The 23,422-nt window shown below is 44.7% G+C and overlaps 1 protein-coding gene across 2 annotated transcripts in view; it reads right to left on the bottom strand.

The window, feature by feature from the left end:
- ACSL3 (acyl-CoA synthetase long chain family member 3) overlaps nt 1-12,258 on the bottom strand; it is a 536,429-nt gene extending 524,171 nt beyond the window's left edge. Inside the window, exon 1 of one of the 2 annotated variants that reach the window (XM_085634281.1) lies at nt 12,240-12,258. The gene's annotated coding sequence lies outside the window, so the exon portion shown is untranslated. Of the gene's footprint in view, nt 1-11,874; nt 12,013-12,239 lie in introns of those variants that run through there. The other variant, XM_085634280.1, reaches the window with a different exon arrangement.
- Between the last annotated feature and the right edge of the window lie 11,164 nt (nt 12,259-23,422).

Below are 23,422 nucleotides of genomic sequence, written 5' to 3'. Positions count from 1 at the left end.
ATATTAAGTTCTTTTGGCTCCAGGTCTAGTACAGTTCTAGGCAAATGTAAATCTGGAATATAATCTAGGATATTGTAAAGTATATCAAAACAAGACCATGACGTCATGCTGTACCACAAAATACAGTAAACCATGCCACGCTGATCCCCGAAAGGCAGAAAAACTGAACCTCAGTAGAGGATAGGCCTACCAGTGATTCAGCAACAACAATTAAAAACCCTCTAAAAGTAGGGAGAAGAAAAATGAGAAGTAATGCTCCAGGTCCACATACAGAAAGTAACATAACAGTTTATGGTTATCAATTTGCAAGCACCGGTCAAAAAAACGTCCAGTATACATCGAATGATAGGGAAATTCAGAAACTAACAGTGTGGAATATCAATTCTCCTGGAAATTGTATATGCAGTGTTATACGTGCGTTTTCATCTCGCAAGCAGACCTCCGAAAAGTTGGAGAACCACCTTTGGATCCACAAAAGACAACTTTCAACATTATAATTATAAAAAGTTCGCTTGGAACGAAAGACTATGTACAGACAAGTCTCCATTTATGACATGCATAACAAGCAATTATTTGGCTCTAATCTCCCATACCAATGCAGTTTCAGAAAGATGGAGAGAGGATCAAACAACAGACATTGTTTTGTTATATTTAGGGCACGTAAATTCTTCGATAATTATGGATAAGAAAAACTAAAAGCTCAAACAACATTTAAGAAAATAAAAACGGGAAACTATAGGCTCAAATAATATTAAAGAAAAATAAAAAGCCCAGAAAAAAAAAAAAACGCAGAATGAGTTAATTCTGTATGAGAAAGACAGTAATCATAAAAGCTCTGTGAAAGTATAGGGTAAATAAATAACTGGAAATAATTCCACACACCTGGAACAGTTTCAGAAAGAAGAAAAAAAGCAGTACACTGAATATCTGTCAATGCAGTGATATAATCTGATGTACTATGGCGAAACGCTTCCACATGTTAAAGGAATGCACTTTTTAAAATTTCATGCCAAAGATTTTCATAGCTTGGGTCATGCTTGGACTCAAACCCAAGCCAGACCCTTGGCTCGGCTCTTGATCAGCTCATCCTATTAATTTGCAGGTGCACCCACCTCTATTTGCAACTTCGGCGTAGTACATGTGGGCACCAGTCACTTGATAAAATAATTTGGAAAAGGCTAGGACTGGAAACATAGAGCCCTGACTACATGCATCAATTTGAAACCTCTACCATCAAGCTTCTCATAGCAGAGACAAAGAGGCGATCATACAGTGAAAATACATTTCAAGTAAGTGATCCAAGGGCAGGGACTCGGGCTGTTGTGTTCTACATGACCATAGTCATGAGTCCCCAGGGAGAACTACCATACACAGGTGAACGGGCAAGAGGGTAGTTCTAGAGGGGGTGTGACACCCGCAAAATGCATTCTTGGCTTGGTGGTGGGCCTAGCATCCAGGAGTTGATTTTGCCATGCGGTGTCCAATTTTCTCGTTCTCATTTCGCTGGGAGCTTTTAACTTATTCATTTTGTTTGAAGTGAAATCGTAAATTTATATAGTTACTAGTTTCTCCCCCCCATAAATGAAAAAATAAATAGCAAAACTGCACCCATAGAAGCACTCCTTGAATGGGTGCATGTACTGCTTTTTGGACTTCACCAGCATTAGCAGTAGTAGGCTTGGAATGTTGAGTAATTCTCAGGTTTCCAGGCATACCACTGACAATCAAACACCCATGAGGTGATGGGATGGATGCTTGTAAATACTCTAATCGCTCATGGTAGCATTCCAGTCCATTGGTTTTTGCCCACTGTGCCGCTCTAGACAGAGGCCCTGGCCCTAATGCAAATCAGTATGGACCCTTCTCCTTATGGAAACAGTCCATACCGAAACTAGGTCATCTCACCCGTACAATCTGTAGACCACAGCTTTTTTAACTGGGAAATTTGAGATTCACACCCCCCCCCCCGAACCACACTGACTAATCTGCGCCCCTTTATGTTCTTGATCTGGGGACAGCAAGACATAAGTATACTCAGCCAGCACCACCTAATGGAGACTGTAGTTTGTGCAGTACATCAAATATGCTCTGATAACTTGACAGAAACAACCAATTAAGTCACCAGACAGTAATGCATTTTCACTACTGCAGAGCTTGTTACGATTCACCTGGGAGGTGCAATACCTCTGAGGGGGGAGAACTGGTGAGAGCAGACTATGGCTCCGAAGAAGATTTGTTCTGTTGTGTCCAATCAATTCCAATGAATGACGGAACAGACGAACACAACTGACGGTGGCTTGACATATTACAATCTACACAGCAGCGCCCACATAAAAAGAAAAATGGTACCACCCTGCTTGAATTTACCCAACTCCCAGGTCATTGCCTTTGAAATCTAAAACAGACTTCGCCCATCAATTTGGGAGTACTGAGCACACCCATGAGAGCCAAGTTAATCTCCTATTTACACAGTGCAACAACCTTTCATCTTAACAGGCTTGGTCAGTTCACTACATGTTTCAAACACACCTACTAATAGTCTAACATACTTTGCATCAGTTAACACTTTTATCATGTCTAGTTTTAAATGTAAGATTTTGTTCACCCGTCCCCCTTTTTCTCTGTCTCTCTGAATTCTACTTTCCCTGCCCCTAAGAATTTGCTGCTATGTTTTCTTCTTTTCTGAGCCCTCCTGAAACTTGCCTTCTTTCTGAATCCATCACCCACATGCTTTCTTCTGTTGGGGATTCATCCTTTGCAATATCAACAAATATCCACAAACACTTCTTTGTTCGTACAAATCCTTAAATTCACTACTGCTTGTCCCCCGTCAGATACTACATAACTCTCCAGTACAAATGGAATTTTAGCTGTGTTGTAGTGTTTGTGACTCCCTTGAAGAAGGTACAAGGCTTATAAGTAGGGCTGCCGGTTTTATGGTATTTATGTTTTTAACATTTCCGTCTGTATTTATCCATATTTATTTTTTGGCCATCTTATTGGTATTTATCCATATTTATTTTGTAAATAAATGGAGTTGTAAAATTCAAGATTTCCACATTTATTTAACTGATACACATACACTCATACCTTGCTACTTTCAGCGTTTTAGCAATTAAGCAGCCAAAGTTAGCGAAACATTACACCCACATGTAAATATCAGCATTAGAATATTCGTATATGTTAACATAAGCCTGTAGTCAAGGAAATCTGAACCTGTTACTTAACTTCTAATGCGGTCTATCTTCTCAGCTGTTGGCTTGGAATTCATGATGGATAGTATGGAGAGTCACTAACAAGAAGCACAATTTTCGGAAATTTTCCGCTTTTAAAAATAAATACAGACTGGAAACACATTGTTTGTCTGTATTTATCAGTAAAAACGAAAAACTGGGAGTCTTACTTATAAGTCTACATATTTTTAGTATGTTAACTTGGACACATTTACACGTTTCAGCATAGACTCCTTCAAATCATTGACTTATTGCTCCTTTTATCTCATGCTCGTCCCCTGCTTCTGTCTCTTCCCTGTGTTTGCACCAAAACTCTAGAATTGCCTTCCACTGATAAAACCTCCTCCTCCTTTTCAGGATCTACAAAAAAACAAATTGTGGTATATTCTTATTCTAACGCTTGCTCTCAACTATCAAACAAGGTTCAGTTTAAAAGCACCGACTTGTCTGCATAACCTATCTTAGTCAAACAGTATCTTAGATTTAAAAGGCAAAGTTCAGGAGTTTAGATTCATGTGATTGTAATCAAGGTCAGATTAACTATGCATGTTCAGATATCCCAAATTAGTCCACCCTCGCTACAAGTTCCTCTTGAACTACAACCAGCACAAAAAGAACAAGCATTTGCAATGCAATAGGTCTCGCATTTACTAGAGTTTGAGCTATTGGCATTGTAAATGACAATGCCTTTTATTTACTTGTTGATTTTTAAAACATAAATAAAATGCATTGTTATTTACATTGCCAATAGCTTAAACTCTCACAAATGCGAGACATATTGCACTGCAAATGCTTGTTTTTTACTGGTACCAAAAAAAATAGGGCAGTACCATTTTCAGCATTGTTGAGGCCTCTGCATTACAGAATGGAACACACCGTTTTTTTCCTCCACAGGGGAATTTATGTACCAGGCACCAGTGAAACAAGTAAACTGAACAAGCAGAGACTTTAAAACCAAGAAAAGAGTTGCACAATACACATGAACAAAAACATTATCATAAATAATGACCGTTTGCAGCATACATTATATGCCATTCTCAAGAGAAACAAAAAAAAGTTAGAAATTGAAAAATAAAGGAGCTACTGAAACTGGCTGTCGGTACGACCAGGAACGGATGAGTGTGTAAATAAGGAGACTGTATTGATTTGTCATGGAATAGCACCGGCGAAGCTGTCAGTGGCAGGGATCACACTGATTTAATGTACTAAATCCACTTTCCCACTTACTTTGCGGCACTGAAGTTCAAAGCCAATGTAATACACAGCCTTGATTGCCTTTCTGAACTGCAGCCCAAGGTGTGAAAGGGATGCTGCCCAAGAAAACACACCCTTCCCTGCTTACTGCATGTGTTCAAAGCTTGATAAAGAAACAAGGCACATGCATGTGGATGGTTTAGCACCAGGGGCACCAGAGAGTGCACAAAGAGCACGGGAGCCCTCAAGGAGGTCCCGGCTTGTGCCCTGGAGAAACGCGTGCACGCTAATTGTTTGCCTGCTTATATCAGTCTAATCTTGTATTTATAGTAGGATACGGTTTGAGGGCGCGGGAAAAGGACTATATATCATGCATAGCTGCCAAGGTTTGAGATTGCTATGTGTGATATTTGCATCATTTGAGTGTAATTATGAGTGGCATTTCAGCACCAATGAGTGACACTTTCTTCAGAGCAAAATCAAGCAATGAAGACGAGGGAAACATAAAAAATTATCACAAATTACACCCATTCGTGCAACGTGACTGCGCCAGGAAAATCACATTTTAACCTAGCATAAGAGTCCGTGGAACAGTACGAGAGCTTGACTTACACCATCGCTGCCACGTTTTCAGATGATTGGTTATGTTTATATTTCCATTGTTTCAATGCACTTCTGAGTGGCATTTAACTGCAAATGAGTGAAACTGAGAGTGACATCGAAAAAGCTAAATTAAGAAGAAACTGCAAACTATTGAGCAGTGAGAAGGGTTAAAAATTACTTGAAACTAATGCAAAACTCCTCAAAACCGCTTTCTAAGATGACCATTATATAAAGCAGTCGAGGCTCCATTGTTCATCTCGATTAAAACAGTAAGTAACTCGGCTGCATCAGCTAGTATAGACTTGCTGTGAAAACCGCACCACAGCGATGAAGAAGACATTTTTGCATATGTCACACTGTCCAATTAAGCTTGCTGCAGGAATTATTTTTTAGCGGAAAAAAATATCAGTTTAACCTAGCACACCCACCAAGACCGACAGGCCCATAAACAGACACAAATAATTATCCCATATACTGACCTGCTGTCTCGCGACCGGGTGGCGGCAGAACAGCAACTGAAAGGAATGCTGCAACATCAGTGCCTCAGGGGTCAAATCACCAGGGTCTCAGATGTCTGCTGTACCCAGTGCGCGCTAACAATACCACGTGACACAAGGGCAGTAGTTTCAGCTTCATGGATTCTCCGGGCCGGCCCGCCCGTCCAGCGCCAAATTCTCCTGACTCACTCACGGACCGGACATTAACGCTACCCACTGTCCACGGCACAGGCTTCTTCTCTACTGTGCAGTTCTGGGGTCAGGAGGGGTGAGCTGCAGCTCTCAGTACTTCAGCACCTCATGCAAGTCTGTACATAGAAGTACTGCACACACGGTAACCGCCCTGATGCACTGTATTATCTCACTGCACAGGAGTGACCCGTGCAGTGCAATTCAGTCATTTTCCTCTGTTACTATGTGTAGCCAATGTTATTCGCTAAAGGGCATCTGACTGTTAACTAACAAGAAAATATTTGGGAATTCGCGGATATTCACGGCCTAGACTACTTGACAAAAGTAACGTTGTGAATAAACGTAGAAATACATGCATGGCAATTTACCGTTATCACGGAAGCATGCAAAGATGACAGGGTGTACTCACAACATGTATTGTGTGACAAAGAGATAATCTAAACAAGCGGCACTGAAAGCGATTGCATCGCGATCGCTATTGAAAAACAAGGGAAAGTGAAAGAGCGCCATGCGCGTGTTGTATGCTTGCCGTGAGCGTGCACATCAACGTGGTCTGCGGCTCGTGCCCAGTGGCAGTGCCTGCGGACTTCGCCGTACTTATTTGAATAAGTGCTGCACGGCTCTTGCGGCCCAGGGAGGTAGACAGTAGAGAAAGTCCGGCGGGAGCCCACCGCGCCTTCGTGAATGCCGCATGGTGCTGCCAAAGCAGGATTTCAGACGGGGCTCCTGAGAGCAAGAGGGAGCACCGCGTGTTGCTGCAGTGACCGGCTGAAGACGGAGACCAGCCGAGGAGCAGCGCAGAGTCCCCACAAGAGCCGGTAAGTGGGGTGAGGCATGCTGTACATGTAAAGCGCGCCGCGCTTGGAGCTCGTGTGCGCAATAAAAAACGTGTGCATAAACTCTTGTATGCATTTGGCAAATGTTTTAATTTGTTGATCAAACAAACAGGACGCAGCAACCATAAGTATGTAAAACAACAAACACAAATACAGAGGAGGTATATTGCAACAGCCCATAGCTAAAGCGAGCATGCATTTCTCGTGTGTTTGTTAATTAAAGAAGCACACATGGGGCTAATTAACGCGGCGCCAGGTTCTCGTATGTTTGTTAATTAAAGAAGCACACATGGGGCTAATTAACGCGGCGCCAGCCGTACACGTGCAGATCTTATACATTTGATGCAAGCGCGTCTTCACAAGCGCGTGGCACTGAGAGGCGCATGGGGCGTGTGCTCGCCGCGGGAAGGGAGGATGGGCGTCTGGGGGACCCCAAGTATACTCACACCACCAGCCTGGAGATGATCCATGACACCATGGCTAAAGGCGCGCGTCGCCGGGGTTGCCCTCTCCTGTCTTCCTCGTCGCCCAGCTACCTCCAGCAGGAAGGGTTCGGGGGCTCAGCCATCAGCCACCTCCATGGGCGCAGGCGTCAGGTCCTGGCAGCTGCTGCGGGGATGAAGGGCAGTCTGCAGCTCCCAGAGATGCGCCGGGAGTGGGGGCTGCTCTCTTTGGCTGCACCTAGGCTGCTACTGTTGCTCATGGTGCACGACTCGGATCCCCCCGGGCGGGGCTGTGTGATCTGCAGCAAACGAGCCAGAGGAGAGGAGGAGGGGAGAGAACAGGAGCCGCTCGCCGTCAACAAGCTGTTCCGCTGTGAAGCGCGTTCACAGACCAGAATCGGCTCATGCCCCGACCAGAATCGGCTCGTGCCCAGGTCTGTCTCCCTTGGGAGTAAACACGGCAACAATAAGTCTCGTTGGCGGCAGCGCTTCGCACTGCAACGCCAGCGAGACCTAAAAAGGAAATCACCAGGATAGTAGGCATTTTACACAAAAAAGTAAATGAAGGGATACAAATTGGTAATGAAGTTAAGCAATAAGAGATACGTTTAAACCACAATCCAGTCAGATCACCCACTAGGGTGGGTTGATTCAAGAGTGTCCACTCCCAGCATCTATTGTTAAAGATAACTCATCTTAGGACATGCACCACACCTCATACAATGACAACAATGGCCAAACCCCCTCTGTGCTAACTTGCCAGCTCATGTGCAACACTACCACACAATTAATGACTTACACATAGCACCAATAATTTCGATAAGTTAGGCTTTCACAATCATATAGAGTTTCACAGATGCAGCAGCAAGTCGCTTCTGTGTTACTAAACACAGTTGCAGAAGATTACTTATCTGTCAGCCACAAAGGCACGATGGCAGCTCTGACCAGCACTAATCTGGGTAAACTTTCTGGTTGCATTCAGGGGTCGCTAAAAAGGGTGGGAATTGATCCAGCTCCTGAAAATGCTGTGGAAACCCCAGCAGCAGGGATGGAAGAATTATAGGTTAGTCTTACAAAGAAAAAAACCTTTGTATCAGATTGGCAGAATTTGGTGATGCAATGCTTGGGGGTCGAAATCTAGAATTCCAATCAGTATCTCACGCCACAATTACAGCTATTTGAAGTTTCAACCCTGGAATGGGGAATGTCCATGTGGACCAGGGATAGCAGGTCCTTCTCAAAGTGATTTTCGCCGTGCTCCGCTGGAAAAAGTGATGGTGTTTATAAAATGCTCACTGCATAAGGAAGTCAGCAGACGGACTGGTGGGGCTCGTGGGTGGGTTACATCAGGCCATGATATGGCAGTGCCGGGGGTGGTTGTCTATTTCCCCTGTTCTGACCTCTGGGCCGGAAGGGGCCACAAAGCTACAGACTCTGGCACTAGCATGATGCTGTTCTTCCTTGGGGAGGGCAGTTCAGAAAAGCTGGGCTATGAACATGTCCGGGGAGTTTGTCCTCGGCCCCACCATGTGACTTTTATGTAGAGAGTGTGTGCTCCTGCACTTCAGCCCCTGTATTGCTTTCAAAAGGTGCACATCTGCACCAAGTGAAACTGGGACCTGTGCCTCCAGGCCTGGAATTACCAGATCCAGAACTTTCATAACCAGTAATTATAGAACCAGAAACACCAGCCACTTGTAATAACAACCAGCCGAATTCCATCAGACGTAAATGCTCTGGTGAAATACAACTAACCTTAAGGAAGGCCTAAATCTGAGAAGGAGAACAATTATCAAATCATGAACATATTACGTATGACTGACATGAGTTCAGAGTCTATAATGCGCCTGAAACAGGTGACCCTCATAAGCATTTGATGGGAATGGCTCTACGTTGATGAATACAACACTTATATGAAGAACAAACACATAAAAACAGACTATGCAACACTGCCGCCTCACAGTAGCAGACAAGGATACAGAAAATCTGTTACACAGGTAACCAGTGTAAAGCAATGTAGATGGGTCTTGTCTTGTTAAAATTGGGCAGAAACACGATCCAAGGAAATGAGATTGATGGCCAATCTCTACAGCTGTTGGTACGGAATCGGACCTCAGAAATCGCCAGGCATACACGTGTCACGAAAGAGAGGTCAGGTAAACAACGATTCCCACTTTAACCTAAGTGCCTCTCCTATAGGAGGAGTCAGAGTTGCCTTTTTATGTGAATAGACAAGAGAATGTGTGAAAGGCTTGGTGGGAGGGAGTTCCAAAGCCTTGTTCACAAACATAATTTGTGTCTCATTCAGCATTCTTGCTTGAAAGTCAGAGGTTTGAGCAGGAGCGGCTCAGTGATTCTTGATCTTCTATGGGCTCCAGATTTTCAGGTTTCCAACCAGTGTATGAGGTAGTGGAGTTGAGGAGGACATTGTGAGAAATGCATGTTGTCTTAAACTGAATTTGAATATAATTTCTCCATTACTAAAGATGGAATCAGCAAGACAACTATTGAGGTGAAGGTTAAAGACTGTTGCGTCAACCAGCACCATGCAACGAATCTTTATAACCATCATAAAGTATACTGCTCACTTTATACAATTGCTCAGGGCTTTAAGTAGCCTGGGTCCTGTCGCTCCTCGGCACCAGCAGTTCTGCAAATCAGATGCTGAGATGGGTTGCTATTGGGCTACATTTTTGCCTTCACCCTCAGGGTGGTAAAGTGCTTAACTCTGCAGCAGTTACACCCTTCACCGATTTGATGCAACTTCAAAGAGACGCAATATAATTATTTCAGCCTCATTTCAGAACTGAAGCATTTTCAATATTCTATACAACGATGCCATAGCTGTGGCTTATTTGTCTCAAGCAACTAACAACCATTGGCAAAGCCAATAGTCCTGGCTTGTTAGAAGTGTAATGGTACGTGTTGTATTATAGATCGGGATACAATTACAAAAGCAGCAAATTACCGAAAGCACAGATTTTTAGTTTGTGTTTTAAGCCACACCCTAATTGCACCGGCCTCGCCCCTTTGAAAGACCACAAACCGCCCCCCGTTTTTTCATCACACTTAAAGCCCTGAAATTGCTAATCATTGACCATGGTGCACGGAAACAGGTCAATCACGAAATAATGTTGGAAATTAATTTACACCAAGTACAAAAATTAAAGCTGTCTCAGTACCCCTAAGATTGCACACCACTCCAACCCAAATCAAAAATATATCTGCCAAAGTGAGCGCAAGGAATACAGATGGGCTCCAAGCAACATCAACATGTATTAAACGGCAAAGAAGCAGTGTGGGAAAAGAAAGCGCAGAACGAGCAACCACAACCTCGGCTACCTCTATGCTCACCGGGCAAGTGGGATGCTCCTGTACTCAGACGGACATTAGATAATAAATATATTGGCCAGGTTTTTAGCCTTGCTACGTGGACGCGTGAGCATGACGGAGCCCGCAGCCATGCTGTAATTCCCCAAAACAAGAGGAAGCACATGACTATGATGCTGCAACCCACTGTGCCCGCCCCTTCTTCTCAGCATCCGTATTTACAAAACACAGATTAAAAACAAAACAGAAAGGGATGACCGACCGGCTGCGACCCACGGGAACCAAGATCCAGGCAACCGTGACAACGCGTGAGCAGGACTCCGGCAGTGTTGTTAACCCTGATCGGTCCGAATGAATAACAATAACGCAGCATCAGCAGCTGCCTGGACCGAGGGCCCCATCCAGACACACAACTATTCAGCAGACAGCACAAAAAACTAGCGCGCGCACCCTACTCACAATACAGAAACAACAGCATACGTACTAAACGAAAGCATCAAGGCTTTTCCTTTAACGATGTAGACACTGGCTGCTGGACCGACAGTCTACATCAGATTTCGGACATTCTTTGGGCCACCCCAGAATCCCTGTTATCCCGGTGCGCCTTGACATATAGAAACCAACACAACTACTTTTTGTTCTGGTCAGTAAACAATAAAGGATGTTCTGACGGTAAGTTGGTCTGTGACGGTCGCATATAAACATCCCATTTACTATTGCTGTGGTCAGGTAGGGCAAAGCGCCTTACAGGAATAAAAAAAAAATACGAATTCCAGAAACCAAAGACGCCAGGTGGCATTCCAGCGAAGGCCTGTCATTTTGCCCCTTAAGAAAGAAATGCGATTCACTGGAAACATGAAATAGTGCTCGAGGTGATGTACTCGGTTACTCTCGCCCACATTCCCCTGGAGCAGAGTCCTTGCCCATTACTATCTTTTATTGTGAGCCACATATACTTCAAGTTCGAGCCAACTGCCCTACACCTAAGACGCTATCAGCCAGGAATGCACCCTAGAAAGTCTGTGTTTCAGAAATTCCGAGAACCACCACCGAAACTTTAACTTTTCTATATACCAAAACCACGGACAGCGTGGCGTTACAGAAGGAAATTCCATGAGTCATTTATATCCCAAGAGACAAGTGTTTATCAGAGGGGAAAGCTGAATGGGGGAAGGAAGGGGTGCATGGGCTCTTCACAAAGAAATGACCCACGCAACTCAGTGAGCCCGAGCCGGCATATCCGCTCCCGGGGGAAGACAGCCCCTCCCTGGAGTCCACATGCATAAAGAGCAGAATGACCCTTACAGAGGCAAACGTCCGCCCTTAAGTCAACGGGTGACATGTCCTCCAGGGGAAGCCTGCGTGCAACTACACGTGCCGCTCACTGCTATCCACAAGTCCCCAATGCCTACATGTGCATTCACAAGTAGCGACAAGTGCGCATCTTTCTTCGCCATGCGTGTCACTGGGGTTGCCTGTACCACATCCACGGCGCTGCCACTGAAACCCTGTGTTTTCCCACCCTCCGCACTGCTTGGTCACTCACCCCGGGTCGTGCCGCCTGGAGCTGCAGGGAGGCGGCTGCCGGTCTCTCGCGGCCCGGGAGGAGGAGAGAGCTGCGCCTGCTCAGCTGAACACCGGCAGTGTGTGGCCGGATCTGAAACCATAACAAGCCCCACCACCATTGAAAAGAAGTGAGAAGCAAGCACACGCCCACCAAAAGAAGTCCCGAAAATGCGTATAAGTAACAACGAAGTACTTTCATTCTAATGCTTCTACCGCTATACCATTCCCGTCTTTAATTGTTTTCACGATTTTGCTCATTACAAATGAAGGCCTGGCGCACACTGACAAACAGCCTTTCCCATTCAAACATGATTTTGCAACGATTGTCTATCCCCCGTCAGTAACCTATTGAATGGCAGCTTCCGAGACTCCTAGGAAATCCTGTTTTGTTATAAAACTCTTAAACGTCGATTCGTTTGTGGGAATCAACCAGGGAAAATGCTTCTTGCGTAGTACAAAATAGAAGGAGCAGTGGGCAACTGACCAAGATTACATATATAACGCACGCGCATAGAAGCGAACGCACGCGCACACCCACTACCCTCCTCCCCACGCACGGCGATGCCTCGTTTTCATTGGCCCTGGAAAGTGGCGCGTGAGGGGCTGGTTTCTACGTCACCGATGGGCGGAGGGAGAGGTTACTTCAGGTTAGTTGGTGTTGATATCCGATTCCCAGACCTTCTCGAAAGGTGTGTACTTTGTGGGCGCCTTCTTTCTATCAGTGCCAGTAATAGCAGGGCGAGTGTTCGGCAATTACCAAACACACAGCTAAGCTGGGTTTGCAGATATATTATAGGTGGGTGAACGAATAAATAAACAAGGAGAGCCAAGGGTCTTACTTGGATCTGAGAGCACTAGCCGAGCTATTATAATTAATATATGGCATGTAACCATGCAACAGATTATATGTGAAAATATTCTGAAGTCTCTTCAGAATTAAAAAAGTGTATTTATTTAATATGCGGGAGCGTCTCAACTTAGTACATAATATTATGTAGCTGCTTTTAGAGGGATTTATGAAAAGTAATAGTTTGTAAACTGGAATTTAGAAATATGCCTGCCGCGATATTAGAAACATTCCACCCCTCGTGCCATTACGACGATATTAGCGAACTAAAATGCCAAAACACTTGTAAGGTATATCATTATATATTGTGAAATCAAGCACAAAATAGGTTTTTGAACAGCTCATAACTTGGACTCATGTATTTCAAGGTGATAATGTATTAAAAGGGGATATCATGAAACAAAATAATTGTGTGGGATCAGACAATTTGGTCAAACTGGGAAGGCAGGACTGATCACAAATCTTCTAGTTTCACACTGCGCGATTCAGCCAGAAAGTGGGTATCTTTTTCGGTCTACTTTTCTACATCAAAAGTTTATGTGTTGTCTTTAATCCTTGGTGATTGAGGTTACAGTGTCAGTGGCAGACCGAAGTCACTTGAAGGCTTGTCTCGTTTTCAGCTGAGGGCCCATTAGGTCTTGAGCTGAGCTGAATCCAGGTATCTGGCTCAAGCTTTTAGTGTAGCAAGTAAGTCATTTAAAATGCATAATTAATACAATTTAAAAAAGTAGCATATAATTAAACAGTATAATGGGTAAAAAAAAAAAGTGCTACAACGTTCCAAGTAGTAAACGCTGCATCTTGGCATAATCATTTAAAGAAAAAAATACAAAATTAAAATGTTCATTCACAAGTAGAAACAGGAGTTGGGAATATTGCACAGACCTTATTTTTTTCTGCTTTATTTAAAATTTGGTAAAACGACAGTCCAGGATAATGTCCGTGGGGCTTAAATAGGCAAGGTTCGAGTTTATTTTATCTATGTTACGGAACTCGGAAGAGATCCACATGAAACATTTAAAAATGTAATATGCTCAAGAAACATACAAATTCACATGACATACCTGTCAACTTGAAGAACAATCTCACAGTGTGAGTAGGGGGTGGGGCTTTAAAGAAGACAGGGTCATGTGCCAAGAAGTACCTAGGCGACACTTTTGAACCCCACCCCGCCCCAAGACCCCTCCTCCCAAAAAACAAAAAAATCTACAGAGGCGGGTGCCGATGTCCTCGGGTGTTTTCACACCCCTTATTGGAGGTCAGCAGATCAAATGTTCTCTTAAACAAGCTGGAAAACCTCTATTTACAGTGGTTATGAGCTCGTTTTCCTCGCCACAGTGTGATATCGGCAGCTCACCGGGTGACTGTGTGATGTGAGCTGATATCGTGTGTCACACTGAGGCAGTGTGTTAGTTGGCAGGTATGCCATGATGTTCAGATTCCTAGAAATTAATTAAAATCCAGGACAACATAAAAACAACAGTACTATAAGTGCAATAAAATCAATGCAAATTTAAAAGCACTTTAAAAAGTCTATAACAACATTTCATTAGGGGGCATATAAAGTGACTGTAGTACTTCTGAGGCAGATCGTATAGATACCTGCAAGCATATGGGCCTCAGCCATCTACAATGGTATAATAAAAGCGCCAGACAGATAAAAAGGGCGTGATTCAGGTCTTAAATCCCGTTTTGACATAAATTACATTCAGTGGGGATTCCATACCATTTAGCCATAAGGGGATTAAGCAGGAGCATGCCCAACCTCAGCAAAATCCAAAAGTGTCTCAGCCTGTGAGACAAATTACAATTAAAAATGGTTGCACTCTATTTGCTGAGATGGAGTCTGTTAAGTTTTGAACCCCCTTTTTTTTAAGGCATGTCTCCCTGTCCGGGTGAAAGCTTATCGCCCACATTACCTGTTTTAGGCTAGCTTTTAATTGTGATGGTGTTTATGTGTGGACCAAGTTGGGATCTAATTGGAGCTAATCAACAGCATACAAACATTTCTGTAGACAAATGACTTTCCTTTTTTGTCTACCAGAATGTCTTTCTTCATAAGAGACCTTAATGAATGGGTACTCAAAAACATTTGCCCAGGGGCCACCAATTACGGTCTGTGGTGTGACCGAAGGCCGCAATGATGCCAGCATGGTGGCGGTAGGGTGTTTGGGTGGGTCAGAGATTGTATAAGGAGGTCTAAAACAATTTTAAATAAACGGGCAAGCATTTCTTTGCAGGTTAATAAAAGCTTGCCTGTTTATTTAACATTTTATTCTGGGTAGTAGTGCTCAACAACTAAACAGTTGCTTCACCAGGGGGGCCGCATGTAAAGGTCAAGAAGGCCGCAAGCGGCCTCGGGCCGTACTTTGATTATCAGTGCCTTAATGTATTTTCTTCGCTCCTTGATAAGCATGCCACCTAGTGTACGACCCCTGGACAAAAATCACTTCTCAAGCCCATTTCCAACCTTAAGGCAGCCACTGAAATTGCATAGTTACCAGAGGTGATATTTCTTAACACTCGCCCTTGCATTAAATTTAAGAAGCCCAATTTAGCTACTCTAATCGGTTCCAATCCATAGAGCAGTGATACAGGGATTTTTGCTCAGTAAACCTCTAAGAGGTAGGAGAAGTGTCTTCTGCCAGTGGCCCTGTAGAGTGTGTGTAGAGGGGTGGTAGGGACAGCACGGAGACCAGGTCGTTTTACATATGGTTTTATTGATGATAACACACGTCTGTGTTTACTAGTCAGTCTCTCTTCTTTCTTGAATGGCTCCGTGGTGAATGGGGGGGCGTTGTCCTCTTTCCCGACTCCTGGGGTTCGTTTTCCAATACTCCGTGGCGCTCCGGGACACACAGGGCAGGGGTGGAAAGAGAAGAAGAAAGGGGGACGTTAGGACTAGGTTTATTAGAACACTTTTGAACCTATGACCAGGACCGGGGGTGGGGGAACACCTCTTCTCGTGTATACGACGTAGTGCCCGTATTCACTATCCTTCCGTGCTTTGTGGGGGTCGTGAGGGGATGGACACAGGTACAAGGAAGCTGTCACAGTGTTAGCGGCGATCCCGCCTCCCTATCCAACCCATGAACCGCTCCCGTACCTGAGGCAGCCACGCTCCTCCGGGAACGTGGCTCGGCGATGCACGGAAACGTTGGCCTCCTGGCTCCTTTGCTCCGTCCGTCTTTGGCTCGTCTCTCCGTCACTCCTCCGGTTCTTCTTCCTCGTTCTCCGCGCTCGGTCGTTCGTCTTCCGCTCCGGGTTTCCACTCCTTGGTGATGTCACACGCCATCTGTGGTTCTTCCGGATATTTATCCAATCCGGCACGTCCTCGTGAGATAGGGGGCGTGGTGGCCACAAGAAGGCAATCCTGGTTAAAGGGACAAGGCTTGATCTCGGGAAAAGCCTCTGTTGCTACGAAAGCACACCAATCCTCCTGCTGGGGTTTAAAAGAACAAGGCAGTGGAGTTACGGGAGTCCACCAGTCCTGTCTGTCACTCACGTCACCAGGAAATGGGATGTCCCGTTTACATAGTGCCCAATCCTTTACCCTGAGACTGAGCTTTGCTAATGCTATTCTCATTATGGACCTTATCACTAAGGTTACCACACATTATCTTCCCCAGAAAGGTATAGGATTTTACTATTTCTAGCTTTTGGGAGCCCAGGGACCAAGACAACTTAGAGCATTTGGGATTCTTCTTACATGAAAACACATGATTTTGCTTTTAGAGATGTTAATCTTTCAATGAGGAGTATCAGCAAATTATTGCAATGCCTGCAGACGATTATTTAGGAGTAAGGTCCAGAAATGATACATCATACACATACAGAAAATAGGCTATTGCTTTTCAACCAATTCTCAGAGCTGTACCCTCACTCTGTGATAGACTGACATGCAGGTACGGAATGTATAGAGAAAAGAGTAATAGGGCTAGGAGGTACCCTTGTTTTAAATAATTTCTGGTGTATATTTCCTTAGAAAGGCCCAATCGCCGCCTAGCAGTACTCTGCATCAGGTAGAGGAGTGGAGTGCTATAACTAGATCTAGCAGGGTGCATGGCATACCCAGCTTTAAGACCTCCCCCACAGTTGAGATCGATCTTCTTGATCAAATGCTATGGAGAAGTCGTTAAAGGCTGCATAGTTCACTCCTCCTGTAAGCGTTACATATTTCTCATTGATCAGCTGGAAAGCAGCTATATTATCAGTAGTTCCATGATTTCTCCTGAACTCAGTTTGCTCCATAGGTATGATTTTCTTATCTATGGCCCACTTGCTTTTCTGGGTCAATAAGCATTTTGAGAAAACTTTGCCCACTGCATCTAAAATGGCAATCTGATGATAATTCCCTGGCAGATTTCGATCTCCCTTCTTAAATAGTGGGACTATAATGTTGCCAGTGCAGAAGGGGGAAACTCTGTAGGAAAGTAGGATCTGCTTCTTATCGTTACCCCCACTTTTTGCTTTTATGTTACACTGTTTTTGACTAGTCTGACTGGGATCCTGCTAATCAGAACCCCAGTCTATCTGCTTTCTCCCTAAAATGTTATGTCAAGTACTTAGGTAAACTCCAGATTGGATACTGGGGTACCCTTGTCAGTACACATGTTCCCAGGGCATAGGTACCCCAGAGTCCTCCCATGGGCTGAAGCATGTATTATGCCACCCTTGAGAGGCCATGCAAAATGGAATTACAGGCCTGCCATTGCAGCCTGTGTAAGATGGTGCATGCACCACTTACTTTAGCTATAGGTTTACTATATCTATAGGTCACTGCACTTAAAACCTATAAGTCACCCCTACAGCAGACCTTGGCAATCTTGAAGGCAGGATGCTGGGTTTTACATGAGAGGGTGCCCCTGCATGAGCAGAGCACCCCTGCAGCCTTCGTAGAATATTCTCCCGGGTTGTCTGTGATGCAGCCAGACATACAGTAGAGGTGCATTAAATGCTCGCGTAAGATGCTATCTCGAAAACAGCTGCAATAAACCATGTCATGATTGGTATAAAACACCTTGGAATCATACCTCCACACCGGTAACCGGTGTGGAAGGTATGATTCCACCCTTCAGAAGCAAGCTTTGTGGAGTCCGTGGTCTTCCCGGTACCAGCCTTCTCGACCCGGACAACACAAAATGGTTGCTGCCGACCAGAGACACATTTCTGCCCTCCTGCTGCTGAGCCAAGCTCGAGCAGAGGAAGGCAGCACAATAGGCATCCTGTGACCACCTCCGAGACAGGATTTAGTGTATTGGAGCTGGGTGGGTGCACTTCCAAAGTGCCTCAAAGTCTGCCAGAGGGGCACATTTGGTGTCCCTGTGCATAGTCCAGACCAAACCAGTCCTGGGAGCCGTTGGCTCCTGCTCTGGTGCCAAACTGGGCAAAGGACATGGGAGTAACCTCCCCACTGTCCTGACCATGCCCTAGGAGGGTCCCCTGAATCTTTCCAACCCTCTCCCGTGGATACTAAAGGGCTTACCTGACTGTAGCTCCTTGGATCTGACGTGGACAAGATTCTGATCAAGAAACCACTGACCTTCAACCGTCTGGATACTGGACTTTGACTGGGCCCGACTTCGTCTCCCTCTCCGTCCAAAGCATCATCTGTGCCCATGCACCATACAGGCTCTGTGCAGGACCTGTGGAGCATCAAGGAGAACTGAAGTATCTCCCTTGGGGTGAAGGAGTCACTCCCGTGCATTTGCAGGCACTGTAACGCAACTGACCAGTCTGCTGATCCTGAGCTCCTGCGGACTCCGAAGGCTCCACCTACACAGGAGGTGGGTTCCTAAGTTCCTTGAGGTAGAGCTACCCTCTCACTGAGTTTGAGGCCAGTATTTCTTGTGGTGACCGCATAACTTGAACCCCTGTGCACCTCGTACTTTTGCAAGTGCATATGCTTGTTGGCATTCCGTAATTAAGTGCATCAGGCTGCCAATAGCCCCAACCTCTGCGCACATTTTGGACAAAGGACTTCAGCCTCCTCGCACTCTGTGCCTTGCAAGCTGTGACTTTGTGAAACTCCTAGACGTCCTCTCGCGACTCCTGTGCTTTCGGTCTGTGGGTCCACTTGAGGGACAACACTGCTTTTCTTGGGCTCTCTTGATTGCTCCAGGCCTGCCCTGCCTCCATTTGCTGTGGTGAGTCCTCTGGTCCTTGCTGGGCCAGACCGTAACCGTAGTTGACCTTCTTCGTGAGTTGCCACTGCCAAGGCTTGTTTGTGCTCCCGCCGGACACCGACCCCTAAGCACACAACATCCTTCATGGGACAGCTCGTATCCAGGTCCTGGTCATCCTCAACATCACCATGTCCCCGCAACTGAAGAGTCAAGTTCTCCATCTTCACACCTGAAGCACCCGACATAGGTGGGCATTCGTCTACCGAGCCCCTGGTCACTCCTGAGTGACCCAGACTCTATCCTCTCTGTTTTCAGGTTCCTTCTATCAATAATCCACCTGTGGGTTCCACCGGACACTTTTATTCTTTTCAGCAGTGGCATTTCTTTGAAGACTCACACGGTGGTTTTCGAAGCCACTTCAGCCCAATACACTCGGCTTCCCTGGGATAGGTAACTCTGGTACTTCGGTATCCCAGTGGGGTGGATCTCCAACCGTCTATGTTCTAATGGGTTTCTTCGTAATCCACTGGGAAGGATCCTGTGAGGAGTCCCCTCTACACACCGTGACACCCGAGAAACGTATGATGGCGGCCGCGACAAGACAAACAGGAAGTCAGGTTAGCAGTCTAGTAGACCAACCGGACTTTCCTAACGAGCCACCAATCAGAGCCAACTAGGGCGGAGCTATGGGGGATATAAAGACGGAGCAGGGAATATCAGGTAGTGCAGCAGCGAAAGAAGAAGACACGGACAAGGAGACGAACATCGGAGGAACAAACAAGGAAGAGGCGGAGAAGGAGACGGTGTCCGGGGACGAACATTACCCAACCCAGGAGAAGCAGTACACCGACGGCCGCTCCAGGAGCAACGCGCTTGAGTCCATCCCACCAACGGTTGGAGAAGAAGCTGGGACTCCCTCCCTCACGGCCCCGGAGGGTCGTGGGTTAAGGCAAGTACCCGAGGCTGGGTTCTTTTCTCTGCGGGGCTGGTGGGCAGGAGTCAAGGCTCACAACCCCTTCCTACACTAAGCCTCCCCCTTGCACTTAGGCACAGCACGACAGGGACACAGGTGAAGGGTGCACTCCCCCCCCTAATGTTTTTTGTAAACCTCAGATCAGATTCTTGTTTTCTTTCTCTTCTGTTGTTTCTCTACCACGCCCCGTGACGTCCACTGACAAGCCACAGTCTCCCGTCACCTCCCGAGGACGCCCAGTGATACCAGGCAACATCTCTGTAGCAAGAGAAGAAAAGAACCCCAACCAGACTTGAACTGAGCTTTACCCTATTCATTACCCTATGCCCCAACTCAGCCCTGAATCCGGACCAGGAGGGCATTAAGCAGGACGCTATGGTTTTTTTTGTTTGTATTACTTACATCTCCTTAAAATAAAACAGAAACCTCCTCATAGGAGACCGCAAGAAAGAAATCTCCCCAGTGTGTTTTTCTTTTACATAACTCTGAGTGGCCCGCCCCTACCAGTAACAGTCTTACAGATCCTTAACCGCTAAAACTGCAACCGCGACTCTTCCATTTAATTGTACGTAGCATGTGGTCGTGTTCTCACACTGCACCCGTCCTACATGAGGTCCCTCCTTACTAACCTTGGGGGGTTCCTTGGGGTCCCAGCAATTCTACAACCTCTAGACACTGTTGTGACTCAAGTCGTGGTTCTTATACCACTATTTTAGTATATGGTTTGGTCTCCCCCTGGAGCTCACTGTGTAGTAGTGCTACTTACGATTGTTTCTGTGCTACAGTATTGTGTGCTTTGTGTTTATCTGCGTGTAGCAGATACTGTGTTGTATTTAAGGTGTGTTATAATAATAAATACATATGTTTCTAACTACTATGCGGTTCTCCTTTCATTTAACCAATACATTAAGGTTGCATTCTGGTAAAACAAACTGCTTAACATTCCTTCAAGACTAAGCCTGAAGGCTGCTGTCCTCAGCTACCACTTGGATAGCTTTCTATGGTTATCTTTGAGCTCTTAAATCACCATAAGGGCTGTTTGGACTGGTGCAAGGTGCCCACTTTAATTAGTGGACAGCATATACCAGGCCAACTTCTCAAACTCTCATATTCTTATAGCAGCTTTTGAAAACCGGGAACAATATTTTTCTCCAAATGGTTGCTTCTTGTTTTATAACAGAGATTGGGACTTCATCTGGACCCATCGCAGCAGAGGTATGCATTCTTCAGATCGCATGTGAATATTAAGGACCCCCTGTAATTTCTAGGACAGAGCAAATTGACAATGGAAAATATAATTCCTAGGACAAAATGTGAAAACACAATAAACCAAATAACATACAAAAATGAGTTCTGAAACAGTTTATAAATGTCAAAAAAGTAATAATTTTAATCATAAAAACAGCAATAATCTAAAACAAAAAGATCAAATTGAAGATCATAAATTTGCCACTCATTGTTTTGTCATTTTGATGAAATTTTAATATGATAAATGAAATATAATAAGGATCAATTAATGTCATCAATTTGATCTTTTTGTTTTAGATTATTGCTGTTTTTATGATTAAAATTATTAATTTTTTGACATTTATAAACTGTTTCAGAACTCATTTTTGTATGTTATTTGGTTTATTGTGTTTTCACATTTTGTCCTAGGGATTATATTTTCCATTGTGCATTTCTCAGATCACCATCTCGATTTCCTTCACTGATGGAAGGTAGTTTGCATGTATACCCACTTCTGGTTTGGAAAAATCATCTTCCTCTCTGTTTGCCGCATACATGTTAGAGATAAGTCATTCAACCTAACTTCCTCAATGACAGAGAGAAAAGATTTAACTCTTGACCCACAGCCCTCTGTTACTAAAGTCCAAAAGGACCTCCTCTGTCCCTTAACAACTGCCTCTCTTAGATCAACCTAGAGCGGGTCGCACACCTATCTTTTTAGTTGGGCCTTTAGCCGGCTCCTTTGCTTCTTTATTAGAGACACCTTAGAATCCCTCTCAGGTCAATACAACCCATATTGCTCCCTTACTAGGGCATTTATTTCTCTATTCAGTAAGAGAATCAGGAGTAAGATAGACTTAGAATTGGCCATGGGTGATTTTCAATTGACACTTACTACTAACTGCATCTCCCACCTAGGCATCAACATTTTCAAGTGCAATTTCTAATTTTCTCTATAGACCAGTGATCATCCTATGGTCCCACTGTGTTCTCCCTGTTTTAAAAATAAATAAATTTAGATGTAGTCCCATCATACCTCCATGAGCTAATAAGAGACATGCTTAAGCCCAGGTCAACATACAATGGTCACTGATGCGTGTTTCCATTACCTTTAGTCGCCCAACAGATAAAACAAAGTACAACCGACCAACACATAATCCAAAATTGCCCCTCCCATTGGAGATTTATGCATGTATTGTGCTGGTAAGTCCGAGGGTAGTCTCACATTTGCAATAATACAATCATTGCTTTTCAGTTGGTCAATAGGAACTTCCTTCTCTTATCCATTCCTATCTTTGGTAGAAAAGCAATAGGGGGATTTGCAGGGCCTCCTGTTTTTCATCATCAAATAGTTGATGCAAGGCATACTTAGATATTTGGCAATTTAGATCCCCTACATGAGGAACCAGTTACTCATCCAAGTCTTTGCTAAAAGAAAAGGCATTATACAAAAGTGCATGATATTTTTCACAAGGCGGAATATAAGCATTTACCAGTAAAAGAGGTGGTTCCCCCAAGCTCCCCGCCAGGATGGAACAGAGTTACAGCCATAACTCTCATAAGTCGTACTCGTAAGTCGGGGGTATCCCTATGACAAACATTCTTCCACTTGAATCTATTGGACTAGAGAAATGCTACTCCCCACTTTGCTTGTCCCCTCTTAGAGGGCCTAGCTTTAGACAATCAAGAATGTAATAGTCTTCGCGCTGAAACTACTCATCACACCATGTATTATGGAGACAAATCACATCCGCCTTTAGCGAGCTTAAGAATTGGAAATTCTCCCTGTTATTCTTTATTCCGGCTACGTTCCAGGAGATAACCTTCAACTCATTGCTAATTATGGGGCAGCAGAGAACAACTGGTCACACATGCACTATTTAAAACGCAAGGCAACAAATTCCAACTCTGTATTTTGCTGTTCGCCCATTGATCAGAGATTTTTAAGGGTTCCCTGAATGACACTCGTCTACCATTATTTCCAAGGTGGACTTTCAGCCCCTGGGAAACGGGCAACAGATCGCCAGTAGAGAGCAAAGGGGGGGATCACCCCCTACCCTCCTCACCACACTGGCATGAGTCGCTTCATACATCCTGTCCACCACTCCCTTCCGACTCTGGAAAACGATTGATAGCCCTGCATTGCAAACTTTAAGAATTTTGTAATATCGTATTTACAATGATGTTGTGAGAGGTTTGCCCCTTCTCCGAATTGCAGTTTTATGCGTCCCCTCTTTGTGATTCTGCGATTGGATCTTTCTTCCCTCTCCGTTTTTTTGTCTCACCCAAAGTATTTAACTGGGTGGGACATGGCTCACCCTCATTTGTATCCTGGTTGGAGCAAGATATAAATGAA

The sequence above is a fragment of the Triturus cristatus genome, chromosome 11 (genome assembly GCF_964204655.1).
Source record: "Triturus cristatus chromosome 11, aTriCri1.1, whole genome shotgun sequence".
Taxonomy (NCBI): Eukaryota; Metazoa; Chordata; class Amphibia; order Caudata; family Salamandridae; genus Triturus; species Triturus cristatus.
Note: the sequence above shows the minus strand (reverse complement) of the source record. Positions and strands in the feature narration are given on the sequence as shown.